The 17196-nt window shown below is 39.0% G+C and overlaps 1 pseudogene; it reads left to right on the top strand.

Moving 5' to 3' along the window:
• The first annotated feature begins 16058 nt into the window (after positions 1-16058).
• LOC121492961 lies at positions 16059-16315 on the top strand (annotated as a pseudogene).
• Positions 16316-17196: the final 881 nt, after the last annotated feature.

Raw genomic sequence — 17196 nt, forward strand, 5'->3', positions numbered from 1 at the left:
AACTAAAAACTTGATTTGACTATATACAGTACACATTGATCAGGGACATAGTTCTAGACAGAAGAATGGTAAGTAGAGGACTAGATATACTTGATTTTCTTTGTTTAAGGCTGTATTTGGTGGAACTGAAACTTACAATGTGTATGAATGGTGACTTAAAAATAACAAGACTAATTGTGTGAGTTATGTGTGAACATTAAACTCAGGCATTTGGAGAGTGACATATGGAGAAATCACAAGATAAGAAGATGTTTAAGTTCTTGCTCAGGGGGAGGATATAGATATTTATAAATGTTAAATATTGTTAGGAAAAATGAGCATGGGTATGGATCTTAATGAATGAGGATAACTGCCACAGCAATAATTATGGGATTTGTTTTTAAAAGATTTTATTTATTTATTCATGAGAGACATAGAGAGAGAGAGAGAGGCAGAGACACAGGCAGACGGAAAAGTAGGCTCCATGCAGGGAGCCCGATGCAGAACTTGATCCCCAGACCCAAGGATCACACCCTGAGCCAAAGGCAGACATCAACCGCTGAGCCACCCAGGTGTCCTGGATTATAATACTTAAATCAACAGAATAAAATGTGAATTATTTAAAGGAAATCAAGGAAGAAGAAAAATAGGAAGTAAAAGGAAAGCATGGCAAATAGCACCAATAAAACAGCAAAGTAAATGTCAGTGTAACAATAACAAATATAAGTAAGTTAATGTGACCAATCAAAAGACAGAAAAAAATTTAAAAACTAAAGATTTAGACATATGATGTGTACATAATACTTACAAGTCTTAAGTACAAAAGGAAACAGAAAAATTTAATATAAAGGAGTGGAAAAAGATATACCAGGCATATATGAAACAAAGAAATCAGAAGTAGCACTTTTAGTATCACGGCAAATAAAATTTAAGTGAAAAACCTAGTAAAGGACAAAAAGGGACACTGTGTGTTGGTAAAGGAGATGTAAGACAACAATCATGAACATGGATACTGCTAGCAGTAAGATCACAAAATATAAAAAGCAACTACTGACTTACCTAACACAAGACATAGATCAATAATTATGCTTGCAACTTAAAAAAAAAAACACCTCTTGGAAACTGATAGAGCAAACAAATAAAAGATATAGAACAAACATATATATTACGTTCTTTTCAGGCCTGTGTGAGATATAAGTAAAAAAAAGTTTAATAAATTCCAAAGGCTCAATTTCAAACAGATTATATTTCTTGATTGTGATACAATAGAACTAGAAATTAGTAATACAAGAAAAGCTAATTAACTAACTAAACTTAAATGGTAGGAACTAAAAATTATATCTAAAATTTGCCTGCAGATTTTATAATATAAAAACCAAGACTATTTTTCCGTATGAAACCTGTGTCAATGTAACTTTTTGCCCAGTCTCCGGTGAATTTCTTTTCTGGTGTAGGGGTTGAAGGCTTTTTTTTTTTTTTTTTTTTTAGGATTTTATTTCTTTATTTGTGAGAGACAAAGAGAGAGGCAGAGACATAGGCAGAAAGAGAAGCAAGCTCCCTGCAGAGAGCCTAATGCGGAACTTGTTCCCAGGACCCCGGAATCATGACCTGAGCCAAAGGCAGATGTTTAACCACTATGCCGCCAAGGCACCCCGGGGTTGGAGACTTTATAATGAATGAAATAATGATAGGTGGGAAAAAAAGAGAAACCCTCTCTTCTATTTAGACATAACTCACACATTAGATAGAAAAATTATGGGAAATATGAAAAATAGAGCACATAAAGTAGCTCCTTAATAGAAGGTGATTTCTCTTAACTTTGGCATGATCATTGGAAATATAGAGCAAGTAGAGCTGCATCCTTAATTGGGCATGTGCTCTTAAGGAAGCTTCCTGAGGACCACAATGTTCACATCAAAAACCATGTAGAACATCAAGGAGTCAAGAGAAAGATCATAATTCATAGGTATATGTGGCTTATTCTAAAGAGGCTTTAAGACAACCAAGAAATTGGGTAGGGCTGAAATTCCAGGTATTTTGCTTTGTGAAGGACCACTGATGTCATTTGTATTTACCTCTGGGCTGGTGTGGTCAGAGCAAACAGGGTTCCTTATTGAACTGAAAGTTTTTTTACTCAGAAAATCTGGGGTAATTATAATTGTTGGCATAATCAGTATAGTAGGCTGGGGTTCCTGGAAAGCCAGCTCTGAATGGAGATTAGCAGGTAAGAGGTTTATTGGAGAGTGCTCTTGGGGTCATCAGTTGGAGAAGGGAAGGGAAGGAAGGGAAGAGAAGGAAGCAGGATAGTGCAGAGGCAGAAACTGGGTTGCAATGAAGCTTCAGAAGAGCAGATGTAATAGAAGTTTCAAAGCTGGGAACACCCTTTTTTAAACTTTAAATTAAACTAATTAGCATATAGTATATTATTATTTTACAGGTAGATTTTAGTGATTCATTAGTTGCATATAATACCCAATGCTCACATTAAGTGCCCTCCTTAATGCCCATCACCCAATTACCCCATCCCCCCACCCACCTCTTCTCCAACAACTCTTAGTTTGTTTCCTATAGTTAAGAGTCTGCTATTCAACTCTATGGTTAACTAATGTTTGACAAAGCAGGAAAGAATATCCAATGGGAAAAAGACAATCTCTTTAACAAATGGAGTTGGGAAAATTGGACAGCCACATGCAGAAGAATAAAAATGGACCATTTTCTTACATCACTCACAAAAACAAACTCAAAATGGATGAAAGATCTAAATGTGAGACAGGAATCCATCAAAATCCTAGAGGAGAACACAGGCAGCAACCTTTATGACCTCGGCTGCAGCAACTTCTTGCTAGACACATCTTCAAAGGCAAGGGAAACAAAAGCAAAAATGAACTATTGGGACTTCATCAAGATAAAAAGCTTTTGCACAGCAAAGGAAACAGTTGACAAAACCAAAAGACAACCTAATAGAATGGGAGAAAATATTTGCAAATGTTTTATCAGATAAAGGGCTAGTATCCAAAATCTATAAAGAACCTATCAAACTCAATACCTAAAAACCAAATAATCCAATCAAGAAATGGGCAGAAGACATGAACAGACATTTCTCCGCGGAAGACATACAAATAGCCAAGACACGTGTAAAAATGTTCCACATCACTCGGCATCAGAGAAATACAAATCAAAACCGCAGTAACATACCACCTCACACCAGTCAGAATGGCTAAAATTAACAAGTCAGGAAACAACAGATGTTCGCAAGGATGTGGAGAAAGGGGAGACTTCTCACATTGCTGGTTGAGAGCAAACTCATACAGCCACTCTGGAAAACAGTACGGAGGTTCCTAAAAAGCTAAAAATAGAGCTACTCTATAACCCAGCAATTGCACTACTAGGTATTTATCCAGAGGAATCAAACATAGTGATCCAAAGGGGCACATGCCTCTCAATGTTTAGAGCAGCAATGTCCACAATAGCCAAAATATGAAAGGAGCCCACATGTCTATGAGCAAATGAATGGATAAAGAAGATGTGGTATATTTATACAATGGAATATTACTCAGCCTTCAAAAAGAATGAGATCTTGCCATTTACAATGACATGGATGAAACTAGAAGGTATCATGCTAAGCAAAATAAGCCAATTGGAGAAAGAATTCTCGTGATTTCACTCATATGTGGAATTTAAGAAACAAAAGGGAGGGTTATAGGGGAAGGGAGGGAAAAATAAAATAAGACAAAATCAGTGAGGGATAACTCTTTTGATTTGTCTTGAGCTGAGACTTTTAACTTTCAACTAGTCATCAAATGAGTCTGTGCCTGAAAGAGCACATCAGCTTGGGTAAGGTGGCTGTTTTCAGCAAGACGATTTCCCATAGAGATAATAAGGAGTAATAAATCCTTCATTCCTAAAGGAGAATATGAATGCCACCTCACAGTGTCTACCACCATAGTGGTGTAATTTTTGTTTGAAATTATTTTTTTTTGTTGTTGTTTAAAAAAACGAAGGGTTGGGAAAAAATTCTGGGTTCAGTATATAGTTAAGAGTAAAATCCTTCCCAACCTAGTACTTGCTCTTACTATGGAAATGCTATAAGGAAAATGGCTCTATGAACATGAATTAAAAGAAATATGCTTCACAGGGATAGCTTAGTTAGTTGAATGTCCAACTCTTGATTTTGGCTCAGGTCATGATCTCGGGATCATGGGATCAAGCCCTGTTTTGGGCTCCACAGTTGTTATAGAGTCTGCTTGAGACTCTCTCTCTCTCTCTCTCTTTCTCTGCTCTCCCCTTCTGCTACTTTCTCTCTCAAATAAAAATAAATAAATAAAGTAAAAAACACACAGAGAGAAAGAACTATGCTTTATGAAGCTGTAACTGGGGAGTCCTGGTATTTTTTCCAAGGACTCTCTTACCTGAATATGATACTAAGGATGGGAATATTCTTCCTGTTTTTTTTTCTTCTCCTGTATGAAAGAAGGAAAACATGAAATGTTTCATAAATGTTTCAGGTACTGTGTGTTTCTTTGTCATACCTTATGCATTAGTTTTGAACAGAATTTCAGAATTCCAAAGAATACTCTTGGACTTGTTTTTGACCTGAGGGATGATTCAAAGGTAAGAAGAGATAGCTTGTACCTCTACCCCTTCTCCCTACCCTTTCCTCCCACTTTAAACCAAGAGAACTCAAGGGAGAGAAAGGGAGAGGAAGGCTACAAATAAGACCAAAAGTGTGGTGTTAGCAGGAGAAGGACAGGACAGTAAGGGCACACTTCTGAGTAGATGATAGATGTTGTTTGTCTTTGATCCTTCATGGGCTGCCTTCTTCTTCTTCATCTTTTTTTTAAAAAGATTTTATTTATTCATGAGGGAGAGAGAGAGAGAGAGAGAGAGAGAGAGGCAGAGACATAGGCAGAGGGAGAAGCAGGTTCCATGTAGGGAGCCCGGTGTGAGACTCGATCCCGGGACTCCAGGATCACACCCTGAGCCAGAAGGCAGACACTTATCTGCCGAGCCACAAAGGCGTCCTACGGGCTGCCTTCTTGATGATACTTTTATCTAACTCTTTATGTATCGCTAAGATGTGCACTAACCTATGGACACAGAGCCCAGCATTTAAAGCCTATACCCAGCATCTTTATTGAAAGCAGGGACTCAGTATGTGGGTTCTGGGGCAAGACTGTCTAGGTTTGAAGACCAGCTCACTTCCTGCTGACTGTGTGGTCTTGAGCAAAGGGCTTAAACCTCTCTAGTCCTTAATTTTCTTGTTTATAAAATGAGGTTGATAATAATACTTCATGGGTTGCTGAGAATTTAATGAATTAACCTTGTAAAATCACTTTGAACATAATAAATACTTGAAAAATATCAGTTATTATTTGGCTCATGGGGCCATCTTCCCTGTTGCTTGGGTTTCCTACCCTGAAGATGACTTTAGCATCACACACAAAGCTCCTGCATACCCAAAACTTCCACTCTGGCTTTAGGGTCAGAATGTTTTTAGCTGCTGCCTTCTCTACCCATCATTCAAGCAAGTATACAGAGGTGACCATATGTTCTCACTTCCTATATATTTATATTTTAACACAAACAATTTTCCCAGTTGATAATGTTCACCCACAATGGTCCAACCTTACAAAGGATATTATCCTTTATAAGGATTATAAACTACAGATGGGGTCATTTCAAAGTCTTATAGATAAAAAAAGTGGGATCTTTTTTAAAGTGTAGGTTTTCCCTTAAATCTTTTCCTACCTCATCTTGATTATCTTGGAAGATGAATTCATTCATTCATTCATTCATCTATTCATGAGAGACACAGTGAGAGAGGCAAAGACATAGGCAGAGGGAGAAGCAGGCTCCCTGTGGGGAGCCTGATATGGGACTCGATCCCAGGACCCTGGGATCATGGCCTGAGCCAAAGGCACACGCTCAACCACTGAGCCACCCAGATGCCCCTGGAAGATGAATTTTTTAATGAAAAAAAAAATGGAAGCAGATATTAGAGGTAAGAGCCCTCATGCTAGGCTAAATTTTTCCAGATAATTTACTCTGGATACTCCCTCAAGCCCTTTTCCTCACTTCCCTGTCTCTCTTCTTTTTCCTCCTATTCTCCTTCAAGGAAGAAAAAGAGCCAAGATGGAGAGCTGCCTGGAGAGCATGAAGGATGGAATTCATTTTTATCAACTCAGAAGCAGAGTAGAATGAAAGACCTTGAAAAACAACACAGGAGCTAGTGATCTTGACCTACTTTAGCCTCAAATTTTGAAGCTAAGGAAATGTACAAAAACATATTTTAGTTTTCAGTGATAATTTTATACTCGTATTAACATTTTGTATTATTTTGAGATAGAAATGTTCCTTCAATTATACTGTAGGCTTTTCATCTGTAAAATATGTGCTTGTTAATTAATTACTGTTTATTGAGCAAATATGTTTGTGCCAGGCACCTCCCTAAGTACCAGAGATACAGTTGTGAGTGAACAAAAATAGACATCAAAGGGGTGAAAACTCTTATGGAGCTTATGTTCTTGGGGAGGAGACAGTGAGTAGCTCAACAAATGTTGGGTAATGATAAGAAGAAAAAAATAAAGCTGTGTAAGATAGGTAAATAAGAAAAAGAAAATAAATAAAAGAACAGAAAATAAAGTAGGATGAGGGGACAGATGATGACAGGTGAATGAGGCATGTGCTATTTTGGACAAGGTGTTCTCCCCAGATTTTTCAGAAAGAGTTTTACTTAAGCTGAGGCCTGAACAGCACAAGGGAATGAGGGATATGGATCTGGGCAGAGGACATGGCAAATGCTTGCTACTAATTCTTTAAATTCAGTGACACTGAACCTTTACTTTGATTTACAATAACACTACTAAACTGAAAGAGATAAAAGAAATATAAACAAAAGTTTTCCTTGCCATTGTCACTAGATGAGATTTGAGAAGGGATACCTGGGATTTTCCTGGAAACTTGATTTTCCCTGCATATACTTCAGTCACATCCATAATGAGGTGGTTAACACTCACATGCTACTTCTTAGGACATGGTGATGATCATCACAACCTTAGAAAGTTCCTCTTCTCTATATTCATTCCTTGTTCCACCTTGTGAGAGAATAAAATGTAAGGCTTAATGTGACTCATCTGAATGTTAAGTTAGGGTATGGATAGCCAGTGCCTAAAGCTTTTGTATTTGTTTGAAAAAATACAAGACCTTATTTCTTCATTTTTTTTTAAACCTAGTGTTCAAAATTACAGAAACAAGAGGCAACCAAATTGGTGGCACTGGAACTAGTTGTTGCAATGACTTTCACGGAAGTTTTGTTTTATCTGTGTTTAGTCTGTTCCAGGGGGCTATATAGATCTAAGATTTGTTTCATTCTTCAAACTTCCCTCCCTCGGGTGGCCACCATAACACCTGAAAATTCCATGCCTTTCCATCAAAATCTCCCACAGGAGAGAGGGCTTGACGAGTTAGATTTTTATGGTAAATTCCCTTTGTATGTTTATATTTCATTATGCTTCGAGTTCTTACTGTGTCATTCTCATCATCACAAACACATGCAACATGAAGCTATGTATTTTTTCTGCTGTGATATTCATGCATCTATGAAAGAAAGAGTGTAACCATTTGGGAATGGATGGGTCTTTTAGGTTTGCAGTCCAGACTCCAGTATTATCTTTGGAACAGGCAGTATGCCCAGTTTATGTTGTACCTTGTTTCTGGGCTGTTTTGCTTTGGCTAAAGTAATTGTTAGTGATGGAATAGCTGGTGCTGTACATTTTCCCATAAAATTTTGGTTTCAAGGCCTATAAGAAAGGGAAGAATCGTCCTACTCTAATGCCACCAGCTGGGACCCTTTCTAGTGATGGTTTGAGAAGAGCAGTAGAAATAGGTTTGAGAATCATAGAACAGAGATACTCACTGCTGAAGGTCAGGGAGGACACACATTTAGTATTCTCCACCTTCTCTGATCCCTGCCCCAAGCTTCTACAACTCCCAGTGAAGCTTTGCAAACCAATTTCATTTTTAAACATGTATTGAGAGCAGGATATCTGGTAGGTTTATAATAGATCTAAAGATGTTTATGGGGTACAGGGGTATGAAAATAAAACAAAAGTAGTGGGAGCAGGAAAGAAAGCAAGAGATCATGAAGAAGCAGAAAGGATTATAAAATCAGTCTCTTTTATATTCTGCAAATAAATTTGAGGAAGATGATCCTTGAAGAGGAGAAACACTGGTGATGATGAAGGTGGTGAGGATGCAGAGGGAGGTGATAGAGGAGGAGAGAGAGGTAAAGGATGTAGTGGAGGAAGAGGAAAAAGCAGTACAATAGGTTATGCAAGTGGAATAAGTGATAGAGTTGGAGATGGAGGAGTGGAAGAAATAGTGGTAAAAATAGTGAAGTTGAAGGCAGTAGAGCTGGTGGGGGAAGTAGTGATGATAATAAAGGTAGTGAAGGTTATGGTTGAGGTGTTGGAGGAGATGGAGATGATAATGAAGATGGTGAAGGTGGGGTGGTGGTAGAAGAGTTGGTGGAGAAAGTGATGGAGGTCCTGGAGGTGGTGGAGGTAGTGACCAATAAGGTGAAGAAGACAGTCAAGGTAGTAGAAGATGTGAAGGAGGTGGTAGACGGAGTAGAGATAGTGGAGGAGGTACGGACAGGTGGAGATGGAGATGGTGGTGGCAGTGGGTACCGCACTGGAAGTGATGGAGGAGGCTGAACGAGTGGGGCAGGAGGTTGTGGAGAATGTAGAGGTGGTGGTGGAGATATGTGTGGTGGTAGCTGAGTGGTGAAGGTGGTAGACCATACTGGGTTACATAAATATCCAATCGTAACAGACGGCAGAGTGAAATATACGCATGAATGCATGGGAGAGCAAGCGGCTATTTCTAATACTTTTTTTTAAGTTTCTACAGAGGGCTCTCAGATATTTTTCTTACTGATTGCATACATTTTTTCCTTTGAGTCAAAAATTCTTATTTTCTTAAATGACTCAGAGAGCAGTTGAGAAACATTAATGATCATTAATTCTCACTCTGAATGGATGCCTTTTATGTGTTAGACTGGATCAAGCATAGGCAATCAAAAATGAAAAATATTTAGTTCCTGTTTTCACTGAGGAAATAGACCTATTAACAGATAATTATAATATAGTGAAATTAAACGCAAGGATAGAGATGTTAAACATCCAGAGAGGAGTGATAGATAACAAAGATGGGTAGCACTGGGGCCAAGGGAAGCTCTTTGGAACAGGTAACATCCTAGATGAGAGAATTGGAGATTGGTTGGGTGAAGGGGAAGATGATCGTTACTGGATAAATTGACTCCCTAAATGACTTTCCTTCCTGTCTGCATGGGTATGTAAAGTTCCTTAGGTTATGTTGACATTTGGAATCAGATTTGAAAGCATCCATGGATGCAAAAAGTAAGTCATAAGTGGATTTAGTGCCTTCTGGTGCTTAGTCATGACATGTTCAAAAGCAGAGATATAAGAATCTCAGAGCTGGTAGCACCAAATACTTCAACCTGACCCATTTTCTGAGCTTAAGAAGTGAGTGGGAAGACAGAATTTGAATAGTTTTTCCTATCAGAGGAAGCAAGACAAACAGCACTTAAGCTGGGATGGGTGGGCGGGTGAGCATTGCAGTATCTGTGTAGAAGATGGGTCGCTTACTCAGAGAAGACCTGATATTCAAGAAAAAGTCAGCCAAAAATATGAGTCAGTCATTAGACTCTTTAAAAGGAGGAACATGCCAAGGCATGGAAGGCAAATAGACTCTTTTATTAATTTGGACTAGGATGTACCCTTAGATATAACATGTGTCTAGAAATGAAAAAAAATTCTCTAAAAAAATACACACATATTCTTGACCGAATTGAAATATATCATATTTTAGAGAGCAAGCAGATGACACATGGTTTGTCGAAGGAATGACTCAGTAAGAATGCATGAAATATAAATATATTTGAATAGAGAGTTCCAAAGGTTGTGATTTTTTAAAAGTTTTATTTATTCAAGTAATCTCTACACCCAACGTGGGGCTCGAACTCATGACCTTGAGATTAAGAGTCACATACTCTTCCGACTGAGCCAGACAGGTGCACCTTGAAGGTTTTTTTTTTTTTTTTTTAAATTTTTTATTATTTATTTATGAGAGTCATACAGAGAGAGAGAGAGAGAGGCAGAGACATAGGCAGAGGGAGAAGCAGGCTCCATGCACCGGGAGCCTGACGTGGGATTCGATCCAGGGTCTCCAGGATCGCGCCCTGGGCCAAAGGCAGGCGCCAAAGCGCTGCACCACCCAGGGATCCCTGAAGGTTGTTTTTTAAATAGAGAACTCATTAAAGTCTATGAAATAGACTTTAGAAAATTGATTTCTTGGAATGAATACTGCAAATGACTATTCACAGATCGTGAAGAGCAAGCTTTAGATATGTCCCTTGGCCACAAGTTGCCCTGTGAAGGATGTGGAGTGAGGGAGAGGTCGGTGCATCTTTGGGCCACGGTGCCTCCACAGTAAACCAAAGGATACACCAAGGAGGTTGAATAGTGACTTCATGCTGTTTATGCAGAATTTACAAATCAGAGAAGGCAGTTCCCTTATCCAAAAGACTCCGTGTCTTTGCCCATCTACCCTGGAAAGCAGGCTATGGATTGCACCAGATAAAATATTAGAAGCTGACCTCTGAACCACATATTTAAATTCATTTCTAGCTTATTCTTTCCAAATAGCAATTGAGTTTGACTATTGTGTTCAGCCATCTGCAGCCCATGTTTATAATTGTTCATGCTATCATTGTCTCTGAGATTTTCCTGGTTAATATTATTAAGGGGTGGACATATGATTTCCTGGGTGGTTCAACTCACTCTTCTGGTCCATTTTGATAAGAAAGTGCCTACCTACTGCACCAAGGGGCTTTCATTGGCATTTTGAATTTTTGCTTGTGAGGAAATAATATGAGACAAAACCACTCTACTGGTTGCCTTTCAGACATAGAATTCTGTTTAATTTACAAAACTATTTATAAATTCTAACTATTAACTCAGCCTTTCTTCCTGGCCTTACAAAAGCAGCTCTTAGGAAATAAAGCATTTGGGACCCAGTGGGAAAGATTCCAAGCTCATCCTGCCAAATCTCCTGAGTTATCCCGACTCCCACCTGAGATTTTGGGATTTTCTAGTAAGAAGAGGAGGGAAAGATTTGCCCCATTTGGAACATAGGTGATACAGAGTAAATAGACTTGTCTGTTTTTCAAAGATAATTGTGGGTTGTGAAACAAAGCTAAGTAGGTAGCAAATCCTACGCAGATTACAAAAGACGTTTTACATCTCTGCATCAGCACACGTAATTTCAGGCCCTGAAGCAATGTCTGGTTGACCAGTTGAACGTGCTAAGGCAATTGTTCAATGAATCCAAGAGAAGCAATGGTTGGAGTTAGATCATGGATTATAGATTCCTAGAACTGGAAAGACCTTTAGAGGTTTTCGAGGCAAACCTTTTTGCTTTACTGCTGAGGGAACTAGAGCTCAGAGAAGCTTGACTATCTCAAGTGATTATGAGTGGCTAAAGCCTAGATTCCTGATCCTTTGTATTGTTCTTTGATGTGGGATCAACTGGACTTCAAATAATGGTCTGCTGCCTTCACTGAGGATGTTCCCCATAACATGTGTCATGGGTGGCATGTGACTCCTCACAGCTCTTCCTATTATTCAACGATCACAAAACATCTTGCTTTCATTTGTTTTGTCCACATCTCTGCTAGGAGGGCAGAGTGCTCTGTATTGATGCATCCATAAAGCTCAACTCTGCCATTAGAGGCTCAAGGGAAGCTTCGAGAGCCAGCACCACCCAGTCTGGTGCTTTCCACTCCAAACTTTCTCTTCTCCTGGGATTCTTTCTCAAGGTAAGGGGAAAAGTTGCTAGCCCTGGATTTCTGCTTTGCTGAAACATTGATAACATTTGCAGAAATCTTGATCAATTTAGTCAAACTCCAAGCTTTTGTTTCTTATATGTAAAATAAAAATAATGATTCACAGGGTTTTTTTGGTAGATTTTATTTATTTATTCATGAGAGACACACAGAGACAGGCAGAGACACAAGCAGAGGGAGAAGCAGGCTCCTCAAGGGGAGCCGAATGTGGGACTTGATCCTGGGGACTCCAGGACCACGCCCTGAGCTGAAGGCAGATGCTCAACCGCTGAGCCAACCAGGTGTCCCAATTCACAGGGTTTGTGGCACACACAGTCCTGAGTACAAGGGAGGCATTTAATAAATGTTTGTTCTCTCTCTTGCTTGTATAATAAAATTTCTGAATATGCTGGCTTATGATTGGTTTAAGGAAAATTATTTTGACTGCTTTTTTTGTTTATGAAGATAACACATAGTCATTGTAGAAAATCAAATGATGTTGAAAATTATGAAGTCCCCTGAATGCCTACCATCCAGATGTAACTATTCTGCAGACTTGCACAATGTTGGTCCAGTCAGCTCTTTATGCATCTAAGTCTGTATTTGTATTTGTAAATCTGCATAAAATGAAATCATAATACATACTCTTTGCAATCCACTCAGCAAGAGTTCAGTTCAAGGAAAATGCTAATAGATATTTTCTGCTAGATCTGGGGGCATTTTTTTTGTCCCAAATGTTGGACACAGTGGATAAGGCAATCTCATCTCACACTGACACTTTGCTATGACCGGATTGATACTGTTCTCCCCAATTGTCCCTTTCCTCTATCTTCTCCAGAAGACAGAGAATACACAATCTCATTTCTGGAGTTTTGCAAAAAATTTGCCAACCAGGGAAATCTACTTCATTTATCTTTTTAAAAAATGTTTTTATCATAATAAAAGGTGAGGTGAATAAATGATATCTATTTGCTAGTCGCCTTGCAGCCCCTTGAAACTCCTCAGTTTGACCCTTCCCCTATTTTCCATAGAACTCATCCATAGGAGAGCACAGATTATTGTGTGCTTTAGCCCATTGGGTCTTGCTAAGCTGTAGCTATGTGCAACCATTGTTTTTGTTTAAACTAATCTTCTTAGGATGCCAGGGTGGCTCAGCAGTTGAGGGCCTGGGCCTGATCCTGGAGTCCTGGGATCGAGTCCCATATCAGGTTCCCTGCATGGAGCCTGCTTCTCCCTCTGCCTGTGTCTCTGCCTCTCTCTCTCTCTCTGTGTGTGTCTCTCATGAATAAATAAATAAAATCTTAACTAATATTCTTGATGGCCCAGTGGCTTCCCCTGTCAGATAGATCTGCCTCCCAGCTTTATCTCTATTCTCTGTTTCTTTTGGGCCTGTGTTAGTGATGATCTGAGTGGTAAAGCACCAGACATTAAGCAAGCAGGCAGACCAATTCTGCCAAGACTTCATAACCTAATATTGCTATCTGCCCATCTGCATCAGTACTCATTAGTGAAAATACAACTAATTGAGAGTCTTTGGGTGTTGGGAGACTTGGATCCTACTGAGCAGATGAAAACCTTTGGTATTATAATCTTACATAGGAGTATCACACCAGCATGGAAAGGTTCTCACTCATGAAGGGAGGATGTTAATATTCATGTGGTCCAAGCCCACTAATATAATGTAAACAGGGCCTTTCTTACAGTTTAAGATCCTGTGATTAGAGTTAGCAATTTCAAAGTAACATTTCCAGGCTGTTTTGTGTTTTGCCATAATTGGGCCAAACATTCTCCCAGAGTCTATATGAGTTCAGAGTTTCTTCCCAGTCTCCCTTTTCCTCACCACAGGAATCTGCACTGATTAATTAGTGCCAAATGTTATTGGGGTGGTTTTGTTAGACAGCTTTCATCTAGGAAGAGGTGGGCTGAAACACCCACTTGTTTCCCACCATCTCCAGAAGGAGCAGCTTTTAACTACGACTCTGATGCAGTGCCTCGAACTATGACCTAAAGATGAAAGGCTCATCACCAATCTTATCTGCTCATCAAAGACCAGACAGCAGGGGTGATATGCAATTGAGGCTCACTGGCACCTCTAATGCCTGCCCTGACAGAGTTTTGCCAGGGCCTGCTGTGGAGATGAAGACATAATGGAGCCACATGGGTGGTTCTAGAACTTTTGACCTTCTTGTGCTAAGCTTCTATCATAACTTAAGGTTATTTAGACATGTTCTCATTAGGAGTAATGGTAAATTTGAAGGAAACATAATATCCTTAAGTTAGAATTTTACTTTTTTGAGCTTATTCTCCAAGAGAAAGCTTCTAATTTATGTGGCCTCTGACATCTAAGGAGTGTGTGTGTGTGTGTGTGTGTGTGTTTGTGTGTTCTCATTCACTGATTATTTTATGCTTTATCTCTATAGACTGAGAATTACTGCATAAGATGATAAGATGCCCTGGGGGAGCCAGAAGGGAAGTAGAAGGCACAAATCTTTGCCTTGGAAATTCTGCAGGAAAATGAAATGGGCTTTCCACATATTTGCATTCATGTGTGCTCATAAATGGACGGCCTGGATTTTTATTTCTAAATTCTGAAGGAAATCCATGACTAACATGTCTTATATAGGACTAAAATATTGGTGTTACTTTGTAATTAAATGAGTAAATAAGTAATCTATGAGGAAACTGAATTTGACTGGGACTCACTTGACTTTCTGTTGTGCTCCTCCACCCATGGTTATTGGGGAGACTAAAAAGAAGTTACCAAGGGATCAAGAGAGGAGAGCTAGCTTTTCCTAGAAAATGTGGATAAAACTTCCTTTGTATGGTAGGCATTTTCCATTTTTCTCTCTAGGTCTACTCACCAACCTTCTTCACCCACTAACTACATTGGTGGCTCCTTTGCCCTCTGTCTTCTAGTGGGTTTGGACAGTAGGAGGCATCTGTGGTATACTGGAGGACAGGAAGGGAATAAGGTCAGGATATTTATTCTCTTAATTCTCTTCCTGCTAGGCTGCTGTGGATTGGCTGTGTCCACCTACTTATGACCATAGCTCCTGTCAGAAAGTCCCTCCTCTCTCCAGACTAAGACAGATGCTTCCTCCTCTTGTCCTTTCAGCTACAGAGTAGTAGCAGCTCCCTCTTATTGCGAGGCCTATGGGTGGTTTCCTTACACTCTGTCCTTCTTTGTAAATAATTCACTTATTAGACTTTCTTCTGTTACCATGTTTGACATGTGATCTTTTCCTTCATATTGTACTTGATGAATATTTTATACTTTGGTGACAAAGAACAGAAGCTCATACACACTAGCTCAAGTCCAAAGTAAATTTACTGAAAGGATGCAGGAGAGATAAGGGACAAACACCAAATCATCTGGAAAGTCAGTTTCCAAAATAATTTCTTCAGTCTATGGTGACACTATGCCTTTTCCAATCTTTGCTTTTTCTGTACATCTGCTTGCTTCTGCTGCTTTCTACATATTGGCATTCTCTCTGTCTTATGGATTATTATTTCTTTTTACTTTGTTTGGCCATGGTATAAACTCTAGCTTTGATCCTATTTAAACTTTTAGTCAGGGAATCCCCACCATTTAACTGTTTCTCAGTGTCCTATTTCTCATATCCTGAGAGAGAGAATCAGAGAAGCTCACTTTGAGTTAGGTCCATTTATGGTCTACTCAGGTGTGGTGGAGGACAGGGGTACACAGGACTGTTCTTTCCAGGAATGTAAACTTTCTTTCCTCAGAGAAAGGTATATGGTTGGGGATGACTGCTAGCATCTCTACAATAGTATAGTGAGTCAGTCTTGTGAAGAGTATCTTATTTAAATCCCAAGTGAGAGTGTTGGCTAATTTAGTCCTTAAGTCATTTGCAAAGTCAGTTTATCCACTTCATTCTTTAAAAATTTCAGTGGAAAGACATTTGATAGTTTCAGAAATCTTGGAAGAGAGCTTTTCTGATGATTATTTCCTCTAAATCTAACCCGTTGCGGACTTCTCTTATTTATTTCTAATTTTCTGCCTTTAATGGTAACCAATCCACTGTTCAATGTGACACTAATGGAATCCTTCTTGGTGACTCTGATGGAAAGTGATTAATGAGATACAGAAACAATCTTGATCTTTCTTTAAGATAAATATTATATCCTTGCCACCATAGTTGCCACCACCACCAGGATGGCTGAGAGATCTGTCGCCTACCTCATGGATGCCTAGACCACGGAGCCAGTGCTGGTTGCATTCTTCATCATTGTGGGGGGGCTTGCTATAAATACCCCCGCCCCAGTTCCTTCACCAAATATGCCACCATGATCAAACAGGCCACACTCTACAACTATCCAGTACCCCTCTGAGATGATGGGAACATGCCTGACATGCCCAGCTACTCCCAGGACCTTGGGGGGCCAAGATTGGAGTGGCTAAAGAAATTGTGAATACCTCTGGTGATGTGGAGGAGGCCCCCTCCCCTGTGGTCAATAAAATGTGAAAATTGACTCCAAGTGGAGAAAAGGGTAAACATTATATCATATTTGGGAGTAAGCTTGTATTAAAATCAGGTTTTCAGTTCCCACTTAAATATGAGCAGAAAACCAAAGATTATGAAACATCTGAGGAAAGCCTCTAACATTTGAGAGAAGAAAAGAGAGAGGTAGAAAGAGAGAGAGGGAAGTAAACAGAAACAAAAGTAACTTGGAAGAAACAAACTAAATAGGAGAAGAAAATTTTAAAAATTAAGGCTTATCATTAATATAGGGAGATGAGAGAAGACATGGCCTGCACAAAATAAGAAAAGAATACTATTTACACATGAGATAAGAAAGAATACTACTTAAAATGGAATATTCAGTGGATAAAAAAATAGACTCTTAAAATTTTAAAAATAACAGCAAAACTGAAAAACTCAGTAGAAAGATGGAAGATAAGGTTGAGTAAATCTCCCTGAAATAAAGCAAAAATAGAAGGAGATGGAAAATAGAGGATGAGTTATTAATAAAAATAATTTTTAAGGACAGTTTGAGAGGTCCAACATCTGAATAATGAAAGTTCCTGAAAAAGGAAATAGAGAAGATAGAGAGGAGAAATTCATCAATGAAACAATTCAAGAAAAATTTCTCCTGAAAGGCATAAGCTTCCAGACCGAGAGGGTTCACTAGAACCTTCAAATGAATGAAAATAGATCCACATCAAGGGCTCTTTATTATGAGATCTCAGAATATTGATGACAAAGAAGATCCTAGAAGCGCCCCCCCCCTTTTTAAAAAGATTTTATTTATTTATTCATGAGAGACACACAGAGAGAGGCAGAGACATAGAG

Source organism: Vulpes lagopus, chromosome 6 (assembly GCF_018345385.1).
Source record: "Vulpes lagopus strain Blue_001 chromosome 6, ASM1834538v1, whole genome shotgun sequence".
NCBI lineage: Eukaryota > Metazoa > Chordata > Mammalia > Carnivora > Canidae > Vulpes > Vulpes lagopus.